This window comes from Diorhabda carinulata, chromosome 7 (genome assembly GCF_026250575.1).
Source record: "Diorhabda carinulata isolate Delta chromosome 7, icDioCari1.1, whole genome shotgun sequence".
In the NCBI taxonomy this organism is placed as follows: domain Eukaryota; kingdom Metazoa; phylum Arthropoda; class Insecta; order Coleoptera; family Chrysomelidae; genus Diorhabda; species Diorhabda carinulata.
In genome coordinates this window covers 20,611,252-20,630,211 of record NC_079466.1, presented here as the reverse complement: position 1 = coordinate 20,630,211, position 18,960 = coordinate 20,611,252, and the positions used below count along the sequence as shown (strand labels likewise).

General features: G+C 34.6%; 1 protein-coding gene across 1 annotated transcript in view; it reads right to left on the bottom strand.

The window, feature by feature from the left end:
- The window catches only part of LOC130896233 (ras-related and estrogen-regulated growth inhibitor), a 69,053-nt gene extending 60,264 nt beyond the window's left edge, over positions 1-8,789 (bottom strand). Inside the window, exon 1 of the mRNA XM_057804181.1 lies at positions 8,658-8,789. The gene's annotated coding sequence lies outside the window, so the exon portion shown is untranslated. The remainder of the gene's footprint in view (positions 1-8,657) is intronic.
- Between the last annotated feature and the right edge of the window lie 10,171 nt (positions 8,790-18,960).

The window sequence follows — 18,960 nt, the reverse complement described above, 5'->3', positions numbered from 1 at the left end:
ATTTCCATCTTCAGATGAAACAACAATATAGACAAATATTTCAATACAGTTTTTGTAAGAATTGTTGGAAATTTTGGGCCTTATCATACTAGAGATTACGAGTGCTTTCAAAGCTCATCGGGCGCGTAACGATCACGTCGTGCACGTGCAGCGAATTCGTTGCGAACGCGCAACCAGATCGCTGCGAATAGTTCGGTCCGTAACGAGACACGAACATGAGAGGACGTAGGTGCTCAATCATATCATGGCATCATCGGGAGATTCGGATATTGATACAGAGTTATTTATAAGTGAAATTCAAAATCGTTACAGGAATATGATCTTCTGAAATTGAATTTACTCTTGCAGATCCAACAACAAGAGTAGCCTCAAACGCTGGTAAGATGCATATTAGATCCTCTTAGATCACACATCAAATATCTTTCACATTATAAAATATAAATACCCTCACAGCAGGTGGAACGCACTCTCAGCTGATTCCACATTTCTTAATCAATACACAATTGAAATTAATATAAATAATGGGAGCCGAGTCTCTCGTGATTGATTGTGAAAAAATATAACAAAATATACATGCCGCGTTCCAGAAATCATTCACACTCATCGTTAATCCTTCCAAATTACAATACACGTTTAATAAACGCAAACGGAATAGTTTGTTTAAATATAGTTACTGACATTCTATTTTTAAACCCATTCTAAAAACTTCGAACAAAACAGATTCTCTTCTACGTAGACGTTACCTTACCAATAATTCGCTCACTTTGAAACGCCAACTTAATAATGACGCCTGTACATGTAAGCAAAGGAAATCGTTTGTTAAACGTTGTTGTCACAAATAGATTTTGAAAAGATATTTTGTGGAAATTGAAAGAGTCAATTTCCGTTTATAGAGTACAGTCATATACAATACTTTTTTTAGATTTTAAAAAGAAAATTCATTTGATATATTAATCGCATAGCTACATACTGTATTCAATAATTAAAAAATAAATGAGATTTATGTAGGGAAACTCCTATAGAATTTCGTCCCTTGACTTGAAGCGGCATCGAGTAATTCACATAGTTCGGAGATCATCCCTACTATCTCATTATTGGCCTCCCTTTTCTACTCGTAGTGTACACTTCAGAACTTTTTCTGACATTAGGAAGTCTCGGTTTTGTAGGATTTTATCTCATATATTTATCTGATTCTCCATTCATCTCCGATTTTTTCTTTCGAATCTTCTTAATCTTTCTTTGTCGTTCTTTGTTAGCTTCCATGCTTCACCATCGTATGTGACTATTGAGCGAATAAGAATAAGATTCCCAAGATACTCGAAAGTTGTTCCTCCCTCCAAGCTCTGTTCTCCATTGCAAGATTTATTGTGTTGGTAGCGATCATATACTGCGTTTTATTTTCGTTGAATGAGTCCGACTTCTCTAGCTTTCTCTTCAATGCCTGCAAACAACACTACAAGTCTAACTTTCCTTCTTGTGTCAACTTAAATATTTTACTCTGTTGGTCAAAATTCTTATTGATAGTAAAGAGTAATTATAAACATTGTTACTGATAGTCCATCACCTTGGCTCACTCCTTTATTGGTCTTGAATGGATCACTTAGTTGATTGACAATTTTAACTTGCTTCGTCTATAATTTATATTTTATATTTTCATACATGTAACTACTATTATATGTGAGGAGCATACTGCATTTTTTTGGGTTACAGTTTCTGCACTTGTACCTAAGCCATCAACTCACAATGTCGATGAAATACTAGGCCTTCCAGTAGGACCATGAAAATGTACAAATTGACCATTGTACAGAAATATTTTTTCTTTCTTCAACTTTTTACTTCTTAGATTCTTTTATATATTTTTTTTGATAAATCGTCTTGATTTTAGATCTGAAGACGCTATAACTAGCAGACAATGCATCGTGCAGATTCTGCAGAGAATGAAACCTCTATCCACATTCTCTCTAAGTGTGAGACACTCCCGAACTCCCGAGTACTACAGCTGGAAGCATATGAAAAAAACACGAAGATCTCTGGCAGCTACAGCCATCCCACACTCTGAACTTTCTAATAGGAGAGGGTTTAATTTGCTGCATGTATTTATCTATATGTTTATTTTGTATATCTATATGCTTATTTTGTTTTTTTTTTATTTTTTTTTTCGAATGTAATAAAAAAATTTCATTTGTCTCATTTTTTTTGTTTCGTTTCTGAAGCCCCATATATCCCAGATCAGAGCAGATCGTTTTAGTTGCTACAACTTGAATTGTTTCGAAAAATAACTGAATTTGAAATATGTTTTTATGTACTTTTAGTACTGCTAATGAACCAAGAGATAGCGCTGAAACGGAAACTCAAATTGGCAATCTATAAAATGTGGTTGATCTATGGCCGGCACTGCTGTTTCATTGGACATCGAACAGGCAACGAACAGAGTGACATTGGATCTTCTTTTTTATAAAACTATTATTTTAACACTAGTATTAAAAGTCCTTTCTAACTATTGTTAAAAGTATTTATACGCACGCTTTGTTATAAAATTTAATTTTTAATCATGTCAGCTTGAATTAAAAATGTCACTTTTGACGTGAGTTTTATGGAAACATCATTTTTTTGTGTCTATATCATTTCAATCATATTATTCATAACTGTAAATTTAAGGTATTGAATAAAACCCCTTTATTCATTTATAAACATTAGGTATATCAATCGCGTGACAAGGCGTGATTGAATTAACTATGAACATAGTGTGCAGCATGGAATGTACTCGTTTTAAATCTTGTGATATACGACTTTTGTTTGTTTTTTATCAGGTGTAAAAACAAATAAATCGGATGTTTTACCGACAGGTAAACATTCCATGTACTAGTGACCATGAGGAAAACATGGATTTTCTACGCTGAAACCATAAACTGTCAAGGATTGGCTTCGTGATTTGTTATTCGTCATGGCCACTTGAGAACAGAATTCGCTAAAACTCAAACGACATATACTTTAGAATCCTCGGAACATTTCTCATCTTTAAATTTACCGTTATGTAACGTTGCTTTTTCTTCTCTAATTCTAGATTTCGAAGTATGATGAATAGATTTGAATGATTGCAGAGAAATATCAATTTAATTTTAAATTATAAGTCATTCATATCTTTATTTTTAGCCGTCAAAATTGCACGCTCGCTTAACCACATGTTATTTTTATGGTGTTATTTTGAAAAATGAAATCTGTCAAATAAATTTATGAGTGACAATTTATTGCTTCTTCTAATTAACAGTCCCATACGAATCTGGAAAATATTAAATAATAAAAATCTTTATGTAACAAAAATTAAATTATTTCGGATGATTTTTTTAAATCAGAGATCATTTTATGAAGAAATTTGAAATGAGCCTGATAAGAAACAACTGAAAAATCATAACAAATTTTAGGGTCCTAAATACGCCAAATGAGCTCTAAATAGCCCCAGTTACACATCTGTTTATATTAGTTTGAATTACACATATTTGGGAGAATAATGAAATTAGCTCTATAAATTTCTTCACAAAATTGATAAAAAATTCTAAAAAACATGTATAAAAAAAATTTAAAAAATCTCAAATTTTCGTTTAAGCTCGATCTGTATACAGGTTATATACTCCTCAACCTACCACGTAAAATAAATAATTAATCATTCAATAATTAAAAACCCTGCAATTTTGAGAAACATTACCGATTTTCTTGACCATGTAAATTCAGGCTCTATACGCACTCTGCTTAAAAATCTACCCTGTGTCGAAGTGTGGTTTTTATTTTCGAGAGGTGAAAACTACCCCTAATTACAAAAAATTCTGAAATCTTAGATTTTAGCTCAAAATAAAGTTGGTTTCGATTATTTTGTAGATATCTTAACACACCTTATGATTGATTCGACAGATACAATCACTTTCAATCATCTTTTGAGAACAGCAAATTCTGTTACGAATTCGTCCACATCATAGACCGCGAAGCCGGTCCAGACCAGTTATGATGAAGAGTCTAAAGTTTTGCGAATGCTCCGGTTCTCAGAAAGCGTTTGATAAAATTTTTCTATATGTTTTTATATACAGCGGCAATTTGTTAATATCGTATTCAAAACCCATTTCTAGGCCTTTTTAACTATTTCTTTGTTTGTTTACTTTCTAGATATATTCGGATAATTCTTTTTTGGTATAAATACGTGTTTGCTTACCAACAGGCAGTCAGTGTATATTTCAATGTCAGAGTAAACAGATCGAAATAATGAAAAGTAACCGGTCATTATTATAAATATTGAGCGTGTCTAGTGTAAGTGTGTAAATAAATTAAGTAAGTAAGAGATAGAAATAGTTTATATAAATAAAAAAAAAACATTACAATTTTTCACCCTTAATAGTGATTGTGAAGTTTGTAAATTTTTCATCAGAATTCGACACATGTTTGTAGCAGAATCATTTCTACTTGTACTTGGGTGGATTATTGTATACTTAAAGTAAGTAATACGCTACTATAAGATGTAAAAATTACCCTAAAAATAACACGATGCATGTACTATAGACAAAATTTAGATAAACGTATTCATTAAAGTTGGAAATTTTGATAATCAATAATCAATAAACTTTCACAACGTTGAAACATAAATAGACCATGATATGAATAAGTAATAATGAAGAAGAACATGACACCACATGTTTACTTTTCCCACAAAAGCAGAACACTGGTTACACCTTAAAACGTATAGAATATATATACATAAACACAGAGTTTTATGTATGGAATGCCTCAATTATCTCAGAAACGGCTTGTACGATTTTTATAAATTTTTGTACGCTAGGGGGTTTTGTGATTTGACCGGCATTATGGTGGTATCGACAATGTTGTCAAATCTTTCCTTTTTCCGGAAAAATCTATTTAATATAACTTTGTTATTTCAAATAGATCCCCCTATATATTTTGAGTTTTTAGAAATCTTTAGGAATACTGATTATTTTTCATGTGATTTTCTCTATACCTAAATGCCATAATTTCGGAGTTATAGCTACATTTGCGTTATCTCCATCCAAGTTAAAATAATATATTTAGGTATTTAAAAAGAACGAATTGTTATTTTAATCATATTATGATATAATATCTTTAATAATTTATACCCTAACCTAAATTCCATAACAAGATCTACTGTCAGTAAATTAGTAGAAAAGTTTAACGAAACTGGTTCAGTAAAAGATTTATCCAAATCAGAGCGTCAGCCGAAAACAAATTTTTAGGTGTTGTCCTGTTAGAAGACGATCCACACTTCAGTACTAGACAAATATCCATGGACCTTGGACATCCGTAATGAAAAATTTTACGTGATAATAAATTTCATTCATACAAAGTAACGTTGGTTCAAGAGTTTCAGATGAAGATTTTGATAGACGTGCAATGTTGCAATCAAAAAGATTCAATTTTATAACTAATGTTATGTTTTTGTATGAATGGAAACGTAAATCGGCATTATAGAAACTGGTCACGTAACAATCTTCGTTGGATGCGTGAATCCCACACCCAATATCCCGATGAATTGAATGTATGCGTGTATACCTAAATAACGTGTTTCCCAGAAGATGGATTGGAAGGCGTGGTTTTATCGAATGATCCCCGCGATCCCCCGACATGAATCCTTTAGATTATTTCCAGTGGGATCACTTAAAAACATCGCTTATAAAACCTAACCTGCCAATATTCAGGAATTAAAAGATAGGATTACCACAGAGATAAGGAGAATTGAGCAGTCAGGGATGTTGCAAAATGTATTGCAAAATTTTAACAATCGCATGGCTTGTTATATTAAAGTAAATGGACAACGTTTTGACCATCAGCTGTAACCGCCTTTATTGTATGCTTTCTTAAATTTCATGCTAAAAACTTGCGGGAAAAGTATTTGGTAGGAAATTCTAAGGGTTTCAATACCATACCAAACAAAAAAAATCCAGCCCTTATTTTTTAAAAGAGTTCAAATTTAAAGGGCTTGGAAAAGCGCCAATTAATAACCGAATGCGAACTTTGAGCCGCTTCACAGGTAAACGTTAAGTACAAGTAAAGTATACGGCAGTCAGTTCCAAAAATATGAATTGTTTAGATCGATTATAGATATAATATTTTTTCAAACTTTCACTATAAACAATAAGAAGTTTTTTACTTCATTCAGAATTCAATTCCAAGACGAGCCTTCCTCTATTATAATACGGTTTGGAAAATTTGATCTAAAATCCAGGTTAAATTTTTAATATTGTATAGCTACCACCTTACGGTAATTAATGATATAAAATATAACCCCACGCTGCTCCACGATTTTTTTTCCATTATCTCTCCAAACCGCATTTGCACATCAGAAATGAAATTTTATAATACAATTTTCCATAACTCATATGACTGATGATTCTCAGAGGTATTTACGGATGAAAAGTCGAGTTTTTCTGCTAAATTTTCTCAAAAGTGAGGTGAAGCATATTATATGATGAACCTTTTTATTAGTAACAATGAAAATAGGTTGGAAAACACAGATATTGAATTTAAAATAAGTGTGCATCAACACTGTGGCTCCTTATTGCTTGGAAAAAGTTTTTCACATGGCCGGCCCAAAAAAATTTATCTTTTAAAATATAGGGTCGAACACTTATGCCAAGTTTTACAAATGCAGTTTAAAAATCAAACCTAACCTATCCCCAAATATCATTTTTATGCGTTTTATACTTGGCGTTTTCCGACAAACTTCAGTTCAACATGAAATTGAGAATCCGAATCAAACTTTTCCAAATTGTTCACATTTTTACAATATTATAAAGGGTTTTGGTAAATTGGTTGAAGATTTGCACTTTATATTTGATGAACTCGACGATTATGATGCAGAAATTATCAATATTGTTAGAGACAATGCACCGATTTACAAGTAGATGGCAACGATGGTGAAATTGAACGAATTAGACTTCGAATTGCTTCCTCATCTATCGTATAGGCCAGATCTAGCCCCTAGTGACTACTCGATATTCACTGATCTCAAAAAATGCTCGTCGATAAGTAATTAAACTCAAATGAAGAAACAATTGATGAATCTAAAGCCTATTTTAAGGCAAAAGGCAAATCCTTCTACAAGCACGGCATCGAAAAGTTAGAGAAGCGTTGGATTGATTGTATTGCTCTTTAAGGAGATAACATTGATGAATAAAATCGATTTTTGGCAAAAATGTGTTTGTATTAGTCACACGACTTATTGAATTATGTTAATTCTGAATTATTCACTTCTCGTATTCTCGCTTGTGCCTTCGTGAATACGAGTGCGTTTTTCAAACTATTTTCAGTAATTGTTATCAATTTGGAGAATCGTTTTCAAGGATAGTTTTATTTGTTCAAGTAAATTAAATTTTTAGATGTTTCCCGCTTTTCGCTCTTTCATTTTAATTTCGTTTCTTTCAAAAGCTAGTGACGTCCAATTTATTATCAATTGTTCACACCATATGAATCCCAGTTTTATTCACTTCAACTCTCGAGGTGGGGACATTAAGGTTGAAATAGTACTAATATACAAAATATTTCAATGAAGGTAAAAAATCATTGCGCACTCTTGCTTCTGCATATCTGGGACACCCAAAATAAGCATGCTTCACTGTTACTTGCTTATAAGATTCAAGTATCAGTCTTAGAAAAGAAATTATAATGGCTGATGATGGACTTTAGCCATTTCGATATACAGGGTCATCCGGGACTTGAGGCAAAAAATTCAAGAGTAAATTCAAGAATATTCAAGAATAAATAGTAAATAGTTATTTTAGATTTTACTCTTTAGTTTTATGTCTTACTCTGTTCTTCTTTAAAAATTCCTCGGAAGCGGAAATCTGGTCTTTCCAAACGTTCGTCGCGTGCAGCAAGAATCAAGCAGAGCTGAGAAGACAACAGCAAGCAAAGCGACAAATTGGTTTGAAAGTAGCTGAAGCTCCTTTCCAGGTACGAGTTCGTTCAGAAAGACAAGCTACCATGCAGGGAGCTAGAAGAGCGATAGAAACGCCAAAACAATCGCAGGCGAGAAGAATTCAAAATGCAGAAATGCAGACCACGCGCCGTTGAAATTTCATGCGTCGGCATTTAATGTTACTGGGTTTTAATATAATCCTTCAATTGAATAACATAATCATCCTTTGATTATCATTGGCTCAATGAATAAAAAATGTCACTATTGCGATGCTTTCAAATGGAAAGATGGAACTGATCCAGTGGTAAAGTTTCACAAATATATATAAATATAAGTTCTGATTTCGCGGCTTTAAAGGCGTATAATTTATAGTAAAACTGCATATTGTAAAAACAAGGATTATAGGATTAATGTCAATGTGAAGAAATATATAGAACCCGCATTCAAAAACAAACGTATATTTGCTATCTTATGCAGATACCTACAAGCTACCATATAGAAAACAGCATATTTTCCAAATATACCAATTAATTTTTATGGATAACTTTTCGAAGAATTTACAGTTGTTATTCTAAAAAAACACCCTGTAGATACATAGATACAAACCAGTTAATGAAATCGTATTAAAACACATAAAATTTCTGTAACTAGTCTATTAGTAAATCCAATTCATTCATAAATAATAAACACAAATTAAATACAAAACTGAGATTAAACGACTTACGAAATTTCAAACATATGTACACGAATTTGTGCTATTTTACCCCTCTTAACACAGACTAGAGTTTTAAACCCACCAACTTTGTAACTGACAAAAACACGTGAATTACGGTCGAGATTAGAAACGCGCAAAGCGTCAGGAAAACTCGCGAACTTTATGAGAAAACTGAATGTTTTCCGCGTGAAAATTCAGTAATATACGTTGGAGCGGAAGCCTAAAATAGAGGTGTACAGCGTTATTTACATACATTATTTTGGAACTGTAAGTGTGAATAACAACTTAAATAGGATATAATTGATGTTATATTGCATATCTCTAAATACTAAGTAACCTGGCGAATTTTGTTCAACCTTTCAAGCAATAAATGAGCAGATTTTGAATTCTATCAAGTTAAAATATTAAATAAATAAAAAATCAAGTATTCTAATGATTCTTGTTTGGCCAAGTATTTTGGTGCACAGGTTGCACTCTTCAGTGAAGCTTGTGATAGATGAAATTTTTTTGTTTTATTATTAGGCGCAAGAATAAATAACACTGATGGTCTTCCGACCCCTCAACATACCACATATAATTGACCCTAAGCAAACATAGATTTTCCAGTTTCAAATCACAAACATTCCAAGATTGGCCTTGTGATTTGTTAACTATCACGGCGAATGCAAGACGGATTGGAAATTGGAGTCGTTTAAACTCAAACGATAAATCGGTTGGAATCATCGGGATCCTCGGAATGAGAACTTCCTCACCTTAGAATTTTTCTTTGAATAACGTCGCGTAAATCACATTGTTTTTACTTACCACCAAACACGATCCGTGGCACAATTTTCGTTGGTTTATATTTCAAAGCATGATTACTACGAAGCCGACTTTTAATCCTACGTTTTGCGCTGGTAAGCCAGGTAAATCCCAATAAATAAGAACCTTGAATGGTCATTTGAAAGCAACCATTGTATTTTTGAATATGTGTTATAAAATATCTTTATTTTGATGTTTCATCACGAAGCAATGATTGCAATGGCTCATGTTCCTCCTGGTGCTCCTCTGGTGAACTTCAATCAGCAATAATATTCGCAAACAACGTCCATTGGTCCAATGCGAACCCAGTAATCAGTATTTCAATTGTATCGGAACGCTGCTCGATTCAAATGAGTACTTCATAAATTTCTTCTTGTACATCGAAAATTATCTAGTTGTCTATCTGAGGTTTGCTCGATGATTTCACATTACCAACCGATCTTAGCTCTTGTGATTAAGAAGCACGAAGCTTCTGCAGGCTTCCATGGCTCTACTGGTTATCTCCTCATGTTTGTTCCCGAAGAGTTTAGTACCTAGAATGAGTTCCAGGTGTTTTCCCTCTATTTTCCACTCAATGACTACCCTGTCTAAAAGAACTAGATTCATGGACTCAACAAAGTTGAAAGAAAATTATCGACGTTTCGGCTCCCACTTTGGGGCAATTGTCAAGAGAGGAGTGAAGATAGTGAAGATATGGTGGTTATTCGTTCATTAGTATAAAGTGATTCGATTCCGTCGTCTCAATATATCTGCCCCACACAACGAATCACCCCTTTCTTGTTTGATTACAAGGCCGCAATCTGCATACTCCTTGAAATTTTTCCAAGGAAATGAAAATCTGAAACAAAAAATAAGAAATGAATATATTAAATAGAAATAAAAAATATAATGCTTACTATTAGTGCTGGTCTTGAGCTAACTGGACTTATTGGCGGGTTTTGTCTTTTTGGCGCGCTTGGGAAGTATATTATTGGCGGAAGGGGAAATAAAGGTTTGGAGTTTGGCTTCTCAAGGGGCTTTAGAGAAAATGTTGTGTCGAAGTGGCATTGGAACGAAGTGGGAGAATAAGATGTTTCCTAGTTAATCTCTGGCTATCGTTCCTTATGTCAGACAGTTTGGATGTTTCTCTATTTCAATAGATTCTCAAATTATTCTGGACTTTTGAAGAGCGGAGTGAGGCGATGGTTTTGGTTCTATTGAAATCGATTGTGTATCCGGTATGGACACGATGTTGGAAAAGGGTGGAGGAAATATCAGCATTGTTGACAGATAACAAGTGTTCCTTTGCCTTTATGTTGAAAGTATAACAAAAAGAATTGGTACAATCTTCAAATCCCACGGTATTCTTACAATTTGCGAACCCAATCAGAAACTCTCTCACCTAATCAGATTCGTCAAAGATAAAATATCCAATGAACACTATGGAGTGTATGAAATTCCATTCCAAATCGACGTATTTCCATCATAGATACGACTTTTAATTCTCATTCAAAAGAGCAATATTCCTGAATACTCAGTTGAAATTCATGTCTTATATAACCACGACTCCATCTCTTTTATCAAATGTGACATTTTGCACTGTAATTCACCCCGTTTCTGCACCAGCAATTACATATAAAGTAACAAGTAATGCTCGTAGCTTGATCATCCGGAAATCCTCATTCTTGTTGAAATTCTTACACAACAAAATATCCTTCTCGTTTATCCCCGTTAATAGAGAAATGTTAATCCAAAACTACGTCATACTTCGAAGAGTTTTGATTTATTGATATGCGATATTCGGTAGATTTCACGACGAAGACGGTTAAAACAAATTTAACACCCTAACGCTGGGAGTTCAAGCTTCTTCATTATAATGCTTCGATTCGATTTATACACTCCACTAACGACTACATGGATCTTTCTATTGTGTCATGGAGGATTAATCATATGACTATCCAATTAATATTTGAATATTCATAAGCAGAATCGGCTATTTAAATCTTGTCGTTGCCTACTCATATCGATTTTACTTTTTCAATTGGCATAACGTAACGAATAACATTTTCACGTGAATGATGTTAAATTTTTTGATAATTGCGACCAATTTCTGCTTTGTACTTGTATAATGTATCAAAAAGATACGGAAATGTACTTTAAACTTCTTTTCAACTTTTCAAAAGATTTCAGCAGCTGTGTTCACGATACATGATGGACATACCTTGTTTAAAATTATCGCACGAGTAGACTATTAGAAATCGGTCCAAGCGCGATAATATAATACACCTTTTTCATTATCATACATTTTTTAACACAATACATACCTAGCTCTTAGTATCAAGCATGCTGTTAATAACACAACAATGGCCATGTTTCTATGGTTTTTAGAACTATATGGTCACGTTTATATATATTCGTGAGCAAAAAAAAAAACAACTCAATCGACAATCGCAAGTCATTGACACAAAAAATGAACACAGAATTTTATTTTTGATACTAAAATCTCAAATTTAATAGTATAAGCTTCAAAAAATTGTCATGTTTTTTACTCTCACAGTCTAACAATATGTTATGATCGTTAACCATTCTTTTTATATTTGCTTAAAAAAATGCTAACTGACCTTTATACAAGGTTATCTACCTGACCCATTATTAACAGTTAGCCACCAAACATCAACCAATACATATCTCAGTTGATAACAAACAAGAATTATACCTGAAAATGAACACAACGAATGATAAAGCTGATCAAACGGTCACCCTCTTGCGACGAGGCCAGAGTCAGCTAGAAGTGGCTAGTGCGCTGAACATGAGTCAGTCTACTATTTCCAGAGTTTACCGTCGTTACCAAGAGATTGGTAACTTTCATCGAACACGCGATTTAGGAAGGAAAAGTTATACATCCGAAACAGATAACTGATTCATTGTCAGCACATCGATGAGAAATCTTGCCCTCACTGGTGTTCATGTCCATCAAGAGCTCAGAAGCTCACAAGCAGTGGCTGTGAGTAGCTGGATAGTCAGAAGAGGATTTATTGGCCCCAAATTAACTCCAGCCCACCGAACAGTCCGTCTACGATTTGCCAGAGAGCACGTTAATTGGACTGACGATCAATGGGGCTCCGTTATCCGTTAAGAAGAAAGCACAGTGTGTCTGCTTGATAGCTATAGAAGAGGACGAGTCTACAAAATAACTGGATAAAGATTCGTGCAGCGTTGTTGGAAAAGAAAGTTTTTATCGAAACTGGTGGTGAGGCGGGGATCACGTCGTTTCCTACAACAGTTTCATCGGAGAAAACTTCATCCTAATGCACGACAATGCCCGTCCACATACTGCAGGTTCCGAACGGCAGTATTTACAAGATGGCCCGAAATTTTCATTAAGGATTGGCCAGCCCGTAACCGGTACATGAATCCTATCCAATATTTTTGGGATGAAATTAACAAAAAAGGCTGTTATTAGGGCCATGGGAGGAAGCACTGTTAATAAATTAATAAGAATGAGGTTCCTTGATGGTTTGAGCCGGAATTTCAATGGAAGCAAAAACTGAGCTGGTTTCTATTGAAATAGGTGGTGGAATGGGGGTATTAACGGCGAACAGATATATAGAAAGAATGTTAAGGGATCACCTCGTTCCCTACACCAGTTTGTTGATCAAAAACGTGCAAGGGTAGAAGCATCGCGTTCGATCTGTGCTCGATTTGAAAACGATGTAGACTTCTTAAACAGAATTGTTACTATGTATGAGACTTGGGTACATTTCTACGATCCAGAAACAAAGCAACAATCGACGGAATGGCGACACTCTGGTTCTCCAAGACCTAAGAAGTTTCGTGTCCAAAAATCTGCTGGAAAAGTTCTTGCCTCGGTTTTTTGGGATTGCCATGGAGTAATCATGTTTTATTTTTTGGATAAGGGTGAAACAATAACTGGAGATTACTATTCGACATTACTGACCACTCTACGGGAAAAAAGTAAAGAGAAAAGACGGGGAAAGCTATCCAAAGGTGTTTTGTTTTTGCAGGACAACGCCCCTGGACACAAATCACATGTTGCCATGCCTTATTCACCAGATTTGGCTCCGTCCGACTATAATCTCTTTCCTCAACTGAAAAAAGTTTAAAAGGTCGTAAATTTCCTATAATAAAAGCTGTGGAGGTCTGGTTTGCAGAGCAAGAAGAAATTGAGTAATAAAATATTTCAACATTGAAATTTTGTTTGGTTCTATAGTAGGCTCAGAATTTTTCAATATGTCCTCGTAGACGACTCATTATAAAGCTAAGAGTAAAGCTTTCAGATGATAAAATCAGAAATTGCCAGTTTCTGGTTTCAATAGAAATTTATAATCTTCGGAAGGGCATTAATAAAATACGTGAAGTGATAAAATCGATATTATTTTACTTCAATAGTTTCAGTAGTCATATACAGTTTACTACAAAAAGACAATATGTGGAAAAACCATTACCTTGACACTAAATTTATTAGAAACGAAGAAATAAAATTTGGATGGACTGTTATAGAAAACTAACAATTTCTGGAAGACGTATCGATTACATTCATATAACCCACATAATACTAAGATCAATTTACTCAAACACATAAAAAATATGAAAATTTCTAATTTGATATTTCATGAAAAGAAGCTATTTCTGAGAGATGTATCAGTTATCGTTGATATCACCCACATAATACTAAGATTAATTTACGTAAACACGTGAAAAATATGAAAATTTTTAATCTGATATTCACTGAAAAGAGCCTAAATATACTATACAAACTTTTTTATGAAAACTCGTATCCTTCATATCTTTTGAAATGAACTTTATATAATACTTCTGACACTGATTTTCACAATCTGGTGACTCTACGTCTATTTACAATGCTTTACCAAATATAGAATAATTCTCTTCATTGTTCAATGTGTAATCTTTTTTTTTATTTCCTAATTTATTTAAACTATTTTTCAACGGTGGGGTAAATTTATACACTGTCTTTCACTTACTTAATTTATTTAAACATTGGACTAAACTTAACTCTATATAATTAACTATTAACTACTTTTCTAATTTATGTAAATTCACTAGTTACTCTTCTATTTTGTTTAGTTCACTATGAATTTTTATTGTAAACTAACTTTAGCTGCTAAATAAATTAGTTTATATACTCGAAACGAATTTCTCAGAAATTCTACAGAAAGAAACTACTTCTAAAAAAAATAATATGAACAACTTGCCGCTGTGATAAAAAAATGTAATGAAGGCCATAAACGCCGACGTATTCGGCGTATTCACCAAATTTTAGAATTCCATTATTACTGAACAGGACCGGCGTCACCGTCCATGTCTTGGACGAGTTTGTAACAAATGATTTCTTCTGACCTCTAACATTGAATTAACATAAGGCGAGCCTTACAATCTGATGAAACGATATCTATTTATACTTCTTCGCAATATGAAAATCAGTTACTTATATCATAGAGTTTTTTTCCTTCGAACGGTTATTTATTTTGGTAAAGCTCCACATACAATTTTTTTAATTTGTAATTTCTTCACTCCTATCACAATAAAGATATGGGTTTCATATTTTTTAACGAAATGACCGTGTTTTCAAATGTATGGTAATACTACACTCGTGAGCCAAAAAAGCGATTCAAGTTTCGGCCTCGTGGTCAAAAGCATCTCAAAGACATAATGAGTGATCTATATTATTTTTTTTTTTTTTGTAAAGAAACATATCAAACGAAAAGAAATCTTAAACAATGATAAAGGTTTATAATTAACAGTAAAGAAAAAACAAAACGACAATTATTTGAAATTAATCTGTCAACATTGTTCCCTCCCTTGGCCCTGATAACAGCTTTTCTCTTAAGTTCATCCCATAAATATTCGATAGGATTCAAATCAGGGCTACGCGCTGACAATTTCGACGTCTTGTAAATACTGCCGTTCGAAACCTGCAGTATGTGGACGGGCATTGTCCTTCATTAGGAAGAAGTTTTCGCCAATGAAACTGTTGTAAGGAACGACGTGTTACGATAAAAACCAATTGAGTATTTGCTTCCATTGAAATGCCCGCCCAAACCATCCAAAAACCTCCTCTAAAAGCACGTTTTTTTTTTCAACAACACTCCGCGAATCTTTCTCCAGTTCTTTTTGTAGAATCGTCCTCTTCTATAGCTATCAAGCAGACACACTGTGCTTTCTTCTTAACGGATAACGGAGCCCCATTGATCGTCAGTCCAATTAACGTGCTCTCTGGCAAATCGTAGACGGACTGTTCGGTGGGCTGGAGTTAATTTGGGGCCAATAAATCCTCTTCTGACTATCCAGCTACTCACAGCCACTGCTTGCGTTTCTCTGAGCAACGAATCAGTGCTCTGTCTTGGATGTGTAGCTTTTCCTTCCGAAATCGCGATTTTGCTTAAAGTTGCCAGTTTCTTGGTAACGACACGACGGTAAACTCTGGAAACAGCAGACTGACTCATGTTGTGTTAATTTTTGGGTAAAATTCTTGTTTGTTATCAACGGAGATATGTATCGGTTGATGTTTGGATGCTAACTGATAATAGTTGGTCAGCGATTACAGGGGTGGTTCTTCTGATTGGAGAACGGAGCCCTATTGATCATGAATCCAATTAACGTGCTCTTTGGCTAATTGTAGACGCGCTACTTGGTGAGTTTGAGTTAATTTGGGTCCAATAACTGGCCTTTTGCCTTTTCATAAATCCCCACTAAATGTGGAAAATTAAAAATTAATCTGATATTTTCTAGTGGATAAAAAGTTATTGCTATTTATAGATAGCGAGTTATTGAGTATAATGTTCGAATCTCAGGTTTACGTGTTACAAGTTAAATAACATGTCACAAACTTCAAATTTTGTTCTAGGCTCCTATTTATCCTTTTACAGCAGACTGCCAACGAATAATTCTTGCCAACGGATTCATCCCACACGAATTCCAACTTCCGCTTTAACATTTAATCAATAAATATTTTCTTACGAGCTTCAATATAAGTATATTGGCATCTAAAAAATGTTATTAAGAAAATCGAAGTCACTCAGCCAATGCAATAGTGGAGAGTGGTCCTCAGAGAAACAGGCACCATATCAACTTTCTGGCGATCCCGAATTTTACTGCGTAAAGAAATTGAGTGAATTTTTTTAAAGCCCACACTCAAGTTGAAATGCATTGAAAAATGAGGAATAAAATTCATTGCGTAAATCTAGGTACAATTAGTCTTCAAAAATGGTTTAAATGAGAAATGTTGACGATAACAAAATGAAAAAAGTTTATTATTTTCTAATAATTCATCAAATAATCCACTGTTGTCATAGATACTAGCGTACGATGTGATGTGAAGTTGAAATTATTAAAAAATGGATTTAAATGTGAAAAAATAGTGAATGAATATAATAATACTATCAAGTGTAGGCGTTTTAAATTTTATTTTACTGTTCCTAAACTCGCTCTATACATCAAAAGTAATAGTTCCTATACGACCAACCTTTTTTTCATTTCTGTATCTACGGGGTCTTTCAAAACGTTCGCATGCGAGTTATATTACTGCATTAAGCGAAAAAAATCGATTAAAAATCGCCAAACAATCACATGTCTATAACGCAAAGTTCAAAAATGCGGCAGCAGCTAAATACTTTTAAAGATCTCTAGACCGGTCGATAGGGAGGAGCTTAAACGTTTCACAAACTTTGATTGGCTAAACCTTATTGTTAATTTGTGATTAATCTATGCTTTATAAACATGTGATTGTTTGGTGATTTTTAATCGATTTTTTTCGCTTAATGCAGTGATATAACTCGCATGCGAACGTTTTGCGAACTTTGGAACGAGAGGCTCTGGAAATCTTTCCAGTCGAGATAAAGCTGAACGGAAGGAGGACTATCATCGGGTAGCCAGGTTGTACACGGAGGATGGAGACTTTGCACCTCCATAAACTGGCCACCACGATAGCTAGATACTCCCAATACGATAGGTATATGTGATTCGATTGCATCCTTCTCGTGGTGACCCATTTAAAACTGAATCTAGCTAATCTAGACCGGTATGTCGATAAACATCCCCAAAATCTAAGGTTGTAGACATCATGTCGACGACTGAATGGCAGCAGGGTGATTGCTGTCTCGAGCGATTCCCCTGATGAAATAGGTCGCACCTTACTTTATCCAACATGCGAGGCTCTGCTGGGGTAGATCAACCATTCAATAGACAATCGTGGGAGCAACCATGGAGAAAGACAAAAAAAGGAAAGAAAAAAAAATAGCAGGGACAAACCGCAAAAACTGAGAAACTATCCACCTCTCAAGTTAGAATACCTCACGAGAAACAGGGAGAACAGATGAAGTGTGAACTCAGTGGAGCAAGATTCCGATGGTATCTACGTTATTTCGACAAAGAGGTTTGTACCAAAGAAAGCAAGAGCCAAGGTTTTGGTGCATAAATCCAATGGTAGTGAAACAAAAACACTACCTTCAGCTTCAAAGAGGAAAAGAGTTGAAACCCTAACCCAAAATTCATAAAAAAAGAAGAGAGAAGAAGCGAAAAAAGAGCAGCTATTTCCAAGCTTGTGAGAATGGCTATTGTGCCAATGGCGTTCCCTAATACTGTCCTTAGTGCGGATGAGCAAACTACGTGGAGCAGGCACTTGTGGATGAGATGTTCTCTGGATAAGGTCATAAGATCCAATTCAGGGGCATCCACTTTCGGCCGAGACTAATTCTGGTCGACTGTGAAACATCACAATCGGCTGAATGGTTACGGCTGAACGTTTCACAGCTCGCAGGCTGAAAGGGAGCTGAGTTAACGACGTATGCGGGAGAAGATATTCGGATATCCACACACCACCACTTTGTTCCTCCCTAGGAGTAAGGAAGTGGAAGAAAAATGACTTCTAAAGCTAAAAGAAGTGCAGAATGAAGGACAACACACCTCACGGTGGAAAATCCTATATCGAAAGTACGAAAGGAAAATTCAGCTCTTGAGGATAGGTAAAGACGATCATACCTAGGCATAAGGCAATGAAGATGCTAAGGAAGATCTGGAGGGCACAGATCACCTTCACATCGAAAGTCTGGACCAAAAAGAATTAACCTCCGAGGCCGCAATCGAAATAGAAGGCACAAGCAACGAGACTGCCGTGGAAGAAAACAAAAAAGAACACATTCCTAGTCAGCTGGACGCACCTAAGGTTTGATGGCGGGTATGTTTATGTGGCCATCAGAATCTAAGGTGAACCATCCCGCTCGTCGTTGTCGTGCGAAATGCGCTTGTTTCATTTCGCCTCAATCTTTTTGATTCCTTTTCCAGTCTACTATATACCTAATTCATCTCGAGATTCACATCAAGATTTGATACTTTCGTTGATACATTTAACTTTATGTATTTATTTGCGCTTTTCTTAGGATTACTTTCAACGTTAGGTTAAAATGTAAAGTGAATAAGGAGTCCATCTGTTTAAGTTGTCTTTTACCTTGAAAATTTTCTGATAATCTTCCTTCCGACAATATTTTGATCCCAG